Consider the following 6,000-nt stretch of genomic DNA (forward strand, 5'->3'; position numbering starts at 1 on the left):
CACCATATGGAGAACATACAGGGTACCTGGCATCCTTCTTAGCAATGGGGTCTAGCAGTGAAAGAAACAAAGAACCTGTCATCTAGGAACTGGCATTCTATTGGGGGAGAGAGACAAGCAACAGAAAAATGAGAACATGATGTCATCTGTTAGTATGTGGTGAAAGTTCTGGAAACAAATGACACCAGGGAAGGCAGATGAAAAATGTAGGGTAGGAAAGGAGCAGTGATTTCAGACCCAGTGTCACCTGAGAAGGTGACTGTTGGGCAGATAAAATATATTATGCTCACTTTGTTAAAGACGGTGCTGCCCATGAGGAGGCCGGTAGCCCAGGTGATATTAATGTGTGTTGAGAATCCTTGTAGCCTGGGGCTTGGTTTTGGGATTAAGCCTTTCCTACCCTTTTTGATGTGGGGTGGCACAATCCAATCATGCCTCAGAGAAGTGACTTTGTATTAGAGACTTCCCTATTTTGTATATTGGATTAGAGGTTGTGAAGCTACAATATAAAATGGGGGCAGAACGAGAGTTTGCTCTTTTGGTTCCTGGGATGATTAGCATGAGAGAGCAGAGGGAGCAGAACAGAGAGCAGAAAGAGGCCATGTGGCCAAGAGAAGCAGCCAAGATGGCGGAGTGCTGAGTGAGATGCCAGTTTGTGCAGAGTTTGTATCTGGGATAAGGAAGGAGATGGGGAACTGAGGAGAATAAGGCTGGTGAGCTAGAAACCTTTGATTCTAGGAAACTTGGATAAGTCAGTGGCTTTGTGAGCACTGAATGTGAGTGGGTTTTGGAGCCCAGTGTGTGTTTTTACTTGCCCGCCGGGTGCAAGCTAGGATTAAAGAAAATGGCCTATCAGTTTTTGGCTCCATTGTTTCTTTACCGACTGTCCGAATCCAATGCGAACCTGCATGGGCCGGGCAGCTGTGATAGTGGCCCTGGCCCTGCCTTCTGGCTTTACAGTGACATTTGACCAAAGACCTCAAGGAGATGGGGAAGTGTGCCATGAAGATATTCAGGGGAGAGTGGTCCTGACAGAAGGAATGACAGACACACAGGCCCTGAAGCATAGGATTGACAGGTCTGGTGATAAAACCGATTATGGCAGAAACTGAAGAGTGATAGACTAGGAGGGTGGGAGGAGGTAAGGGCAGGTCCTGCAGGGCCTTTTGGGATGCAGTGAGGACTTTGGCTTTTGCACTAAGTGAAATGGGAGGTATAGGGGTTTCTGAGCAGAGGAGGGACATGATCTGACTCCTGTTTATAGGTTCCTACTGAAAGAAAAGACGATAGAGAATGAAAATAGAAGTGTTATAAAGTACCGCACCCCAGATTCTGAAAGGCACTGTACCTCACTTCATCGAGTCCACGTAGAGACACCCAGTCCAGATGAATTTTGAAGAGTTTTATTGAGAGAGAAAATTTGTTAAATATGCCAGCCATATATGGCTGACACAGGGCATAGCAGGCCCAAATTGTGCACGCCGAGTATATTTCAGGGGCTGGTTATATACCCTTTGACCACATACAGGTTTGGGGGGCATGACAGCATGACACAATCATTAACAAGATTATAACATTTGTCTAGGGCAGTGGTCCCCAACCCCCGGACCGCGAACTGGTACCGGTCCGTGGGCCATTTGGTACTGGTCCGCAGAGAAAGAATAAATAACTTACACTATTTCTGTTTTATTTATATTTAAGTCTGAATGATGTTTTATTTTTAAAAAGTGAGCCTGACCAGGCAGTGGCACAGTGGATAGAGCGTCGGACTGGGATGCGGAAGACCCAGGTTCGAGACCCTGAGGTCACCAGTTTGAGCGAGGGCTCATCTGGTTTGAGCAAAAAGCTCACCAGCTTGCCTGACCTGTGGTGGTGCAGTGGATAAAGCATCGACCTGGAAATGCTGAGGTCGCCGGTTCGAAACCCTGGGCTTGCCTGGTCAAGGCACATATGGGAGTTGATGCTTCCAGCTCCTCCCCCCTTCTCTCTACCTCTCTCTCTCCTCTCTAAAAATGAATAAATAAAAAATTTTAAATTAAAAAAAAAAAAAAAAAAAAAGCTCACCAGCTTGAGCCCAACGTCGCTGGCTCAAGCAAGGGGTTACTTGGTCTGCTGAAGGCCCGTGGTCAAGGCACATTAAAAAAAAAAAAAAATTACCAGATTCCCTCTGTTACATCCTCTGTTACATGTCTAAGACTCACTCTTGACGCTTGTCTTGGTCACGTGATACATTTATCCATCCTGCCCTAAAAGGCCGGTCCATGAAAATATTTTCTGACATTAAACCGGTCTGTGGCCCAAAAAAGGTTGGGGACCACTGGTCTAGGGGATTTACAAGAAACTTTCAAGGTAATACAATCAAAGTCATTCACAAATCCTTTTAGTATCTAACTCTCCTCCTTTGCCTAGAGGTACACGTTAATCTCAGAATCCAGGAAAGGAGGGAGAGCTAAAATCAGTGTCTTAATTTTGTCTCTTTTTTTTTTTTTTTTTTAGATTTTATTTATTCATTATAGAGAGGAGAGAGAGAGAGAGAGAAGGGGGAGGAGCAGGAAGCATCAACTCCCATATGCGCCTTGACCAGGCAAGCCCAGGGTTTTGAACCGGCAACCTCAGTGTTTCCAGGTTAACGCTTTATCCACTGCGCCACCACAGGTCAGGCCTTAATTTTGTCTCTTATTGAAAGAGAAAAGGAGTTCTTCAGATAACCTTAATCCTTTCAGAGAACTTAAAACCAAAGACCCTAGTTGTCCTTGTAAGTCAGGAGACTTCTATATTCTTTTTCCTCTATTTTCCAAAGAAAGGACAGGAAAGCCTGACCTTTTCTTCCAGAATATTAATATTAATTTGCAGCTTTTTGGTACCTTACAACAGAAGGAAAGAGCCTGACCAGGCGGTGGCGCAGTGAATAGAGCGTCGGACTGGGATGCAGAGGCCCCAGGTTAGGGTGTTGCAACACACTATGAAAGGCTAATGATTGATGCTTCTCATCTCTCTCTGTTCCTGTCTGTTTTCCTTGTCTATCCCTCTCTCTGACTCACTCTCTGTCTCTGTAAATAAATAAATAAATAAATAAATAAATAAATAAATAAATAAATGGAGGAAAGAGAACTCTGATCCTCCACATAGCTCAGTAGGGGAGGGTTTGTATGTGTCACATTTACTAATTAGGAGACCAAACTCCAGAAGAGCTAACCACTTGCCTAGAAACACACAACCAATTAGAAGCAGGCTTGGATTTGAACTATGTCTACGTGACTCCAGTACCATTGGGTAAATAATCATTTATTGGGTACTCTATGCATCTGTAACTTTATGAATATAGAGACCTTGCCTGACCAGGCGGTGGCGCAGTGGATAGAGCGCCGGACTGGGATGCGGAGGACCCAGGTTTGAGACCCCGAGGTCGCCAGCTTAAGTGCAGGTTCATCTGGTTTGAGCAAAAGCTCACCAGCTTGGACCCAAGATCACTGGCTCAAGAAAGGGGTTGCTCGGTCTGCTGAAGGCCCGCGGTCAAGGCACAGGAGAAAGCAATCAATGAACAACTAAGGTATCGCAATGCTCAACAAAAAACTAATGATTGATGTTTCTCGTCTCTTCCTTCCTGTCTCTCCCTCTCTCTGACTCTCTGACTCTGTAAAAAAAAAAAAAAAATAGAGACCTTTAAAACTCAGGAGAAAAAGGGAGGGCGTTCTCTGTTTCTGGTAATACTCCTGCAACAGAGCAATGGTTAAAGGAATTCATTTAATGAGCTCCTACTGTGTTTCAGGCACTAGGCTGGGTGCTGGGCAAGGAAAAAGGGAGAGCAAAATTTCTGCCTGGGGAAGTTTACACTCTAATGAGGGAGACAGACAAAAAGCATTTAACCTGGCCTGTGATGGTGCTAGGGGATAGAGCGTTAACCCAGAACAACTAAAGTGAAGCAACTATAAATTGATACTTTTTTTTTTTTTAACAGAGTCAGAGAGAGGGATAGACAGGGACAGACAGACAGGAACGAAGAGATGAGAAGCATCAATCATTAGTTTTTTTTTTTGTTTTTTTTTTTTTTTCATTTTTTCTGAAGCTGGAAATGGGGAGAGACAGTCAGACAGACTCCCGCATGCGCCCGACCGGGATCCACCCGGCACGCCCACCAGGGGCGACGCTCTGCCCACCAGGGGGCGATAATCTGCCCATCCTGGGCGTCGCCATGTTGCGACCAGAGCCACTCTAGCGCCTGGGGCAGAGGCCACAGAGCCATCCCCAGCGCCTGGGCCATCTTTGCTCCAATGGAGCCTTGGCTGCGGGAGGGGAAGAGAGAGACAGAGAGGAAAGCGCAGCGGAGGGGTGGAGAAGCAAATGGGTGCTTCTCCTGTGTGCCCTGGCCGGGAATCGAACCCGGGTCCTCCGCACGCTAGGCCGACGCTCTACCACTGAGCCAACCGGCCAGGGCCCAATCATTAGTTTTTCGTTGCACATGCGACACCTTAGTTGTTCATTGATTGCTTTCTCATATGTGCCTTGACTGCGGACCATCAGCAGACCGAGTAACCCCTTGCTTGAGCCAGGGACCTTGGGTCCAAGCTGGTGAGCTTTGCTCAAACCAGATGAGCCCACACTCAAGCTGGCGACCTCGGATCTCTAACCTGGGTCCTCGGCATCCCAGTCTGATGCTCTGTCCACTGCACCACCACCTGGTCAGGATAAATTGATACTTCTTGTTCCTACCTCTCTTTTCCTCTCCCTGTAATTCTATAAATAAAATTCTTTTTAAAAGCATTTAGAAATGGACAATTGTAAGGCCAGTAACCATGGCTGCCATCAAAGCTGCCTGGCTGTAAAGCCAGTAGCCAGGGCCACTATCACAGCCGCCTGGCCCATACAGGTTCGCATTGGATTCAGACAGTGGGTAAAGAAACAACGGAGCCAAAAACTGATGGGCCATCATCTTTAATCCTAGCTTGCACCCGGCAGGCAAGTAAAAACACACACTGGGCTCCAAACCCACTCACATTCAGTGCTCACAAAGCTACTGACTTAACCGAGTTTCCTAGAATCAAAGGTTTCTAGCTCACCAGACTTTATTCACCTCTGTTCCCTATCTCCTTCCTTCTCCCTGCACAAACTGCACAAACTGGCTTCTCACTCAACACTCCGCCATCTTGGCTGCTTCTCCTGGCCTCCTCTCCTCCATGTGGCCTTTCTCTTCTCTTCTTTCTCTGCTCTCTCCTCTAATGCTAATCTCGGGAACCGAGAGAACAAGCTCCTATTCTGCCCCCATTTTATAGTGTAGAAATCAAAACCTTTAATCCAATATAAAAAATAGGAAAGTCTCTAATACAAAGTCACTTATCTGAGGCATGATAGGATTGTACCACTCCACATCAAAGAGGGTGGGCCTGACCTGTGGTGGCGCAGTGGATAAAGTGTCGACCTGGAAATGCTGAGGTCGCCAGTTCGAAACCCTGGGCTTGCCTGGTCAAGGCACATATGGGGGTTGATGCTTCCTGCTCCTCTCCCCTTCTCTCTCTCTCTCTCTCTCCTCTCTCTCTCTCCTTTCTAAAATGAGTAAAAAAATTTTAAAAATTAAAAAAAAAAAAAAAAGAAGCCCATACATTGAAAGAGTTTTGCCCTGGCCGGTTGGCTCCGTGGTAGAGCGTCGGCCTGATGTGCAGAAGTCCCGGGTTCGATTCCCGGCCAGGGCACACAGGAGAGGTGCCCATCTGCTTCTCCACCCCTCCCCCTCTCCTTCCTCTCTGTCTCTCTCTTCCCCTCCTGCAGCGAGGCTCCATTGGAGCAAAGATGGCCTGGGCGCTGGGGATGGCTCCTTGGCCTCTGCTCCAGGCGCTAGAGTGGCTCTGGTCGCGACAGAGCGACACCCCGGAGGGGCAGAGCATCGCCCCCTGGTGGGCAGAGCGTCGCCCCCTGGTGGGCATGCCGGGTGGATCCTGGTCGGGCGCATGCGGGAAGTCTGTCTGACTGTCTATCCCCGTTTCCAGCTTCAGAAAAATACAAAAA

General features: G+C 47.5%; 1 non-coding gene across 1 annotated transcript; it reads left to right on the forward strand.

Moving 5' to 3' along the window:
- The first annotated feature begins 5,611 nt into the window (after nt 1–5,611).
- On the forward strand, nt 5,612–5,687 carry TRNAI-GAU (transfer RNA isoleucine (anticodon GAU)). The gene has a single exon. It is a non-coding gene; the product is annotated as a tRNA-Ile (tRNA).
- The last annotated feature ends 313 nt before the right edge of the window (nt 5,688–6,000 follow it).

This window comes from Saccopteryx bilineata, chromosome 1, assembly GCF_036850765.1.
Source record: "Saccopteryx bilineata isolate mSacBil1 chromosome 1, mSacBil1_pri_phased_curated, whole genome shotgun sequence".
NCBI lineage: Eukaryota > Metazoa > Chordata > Mammalia > Chiroptera > Emballonuridae > Saccopteryx > Saccopteryx bilineata.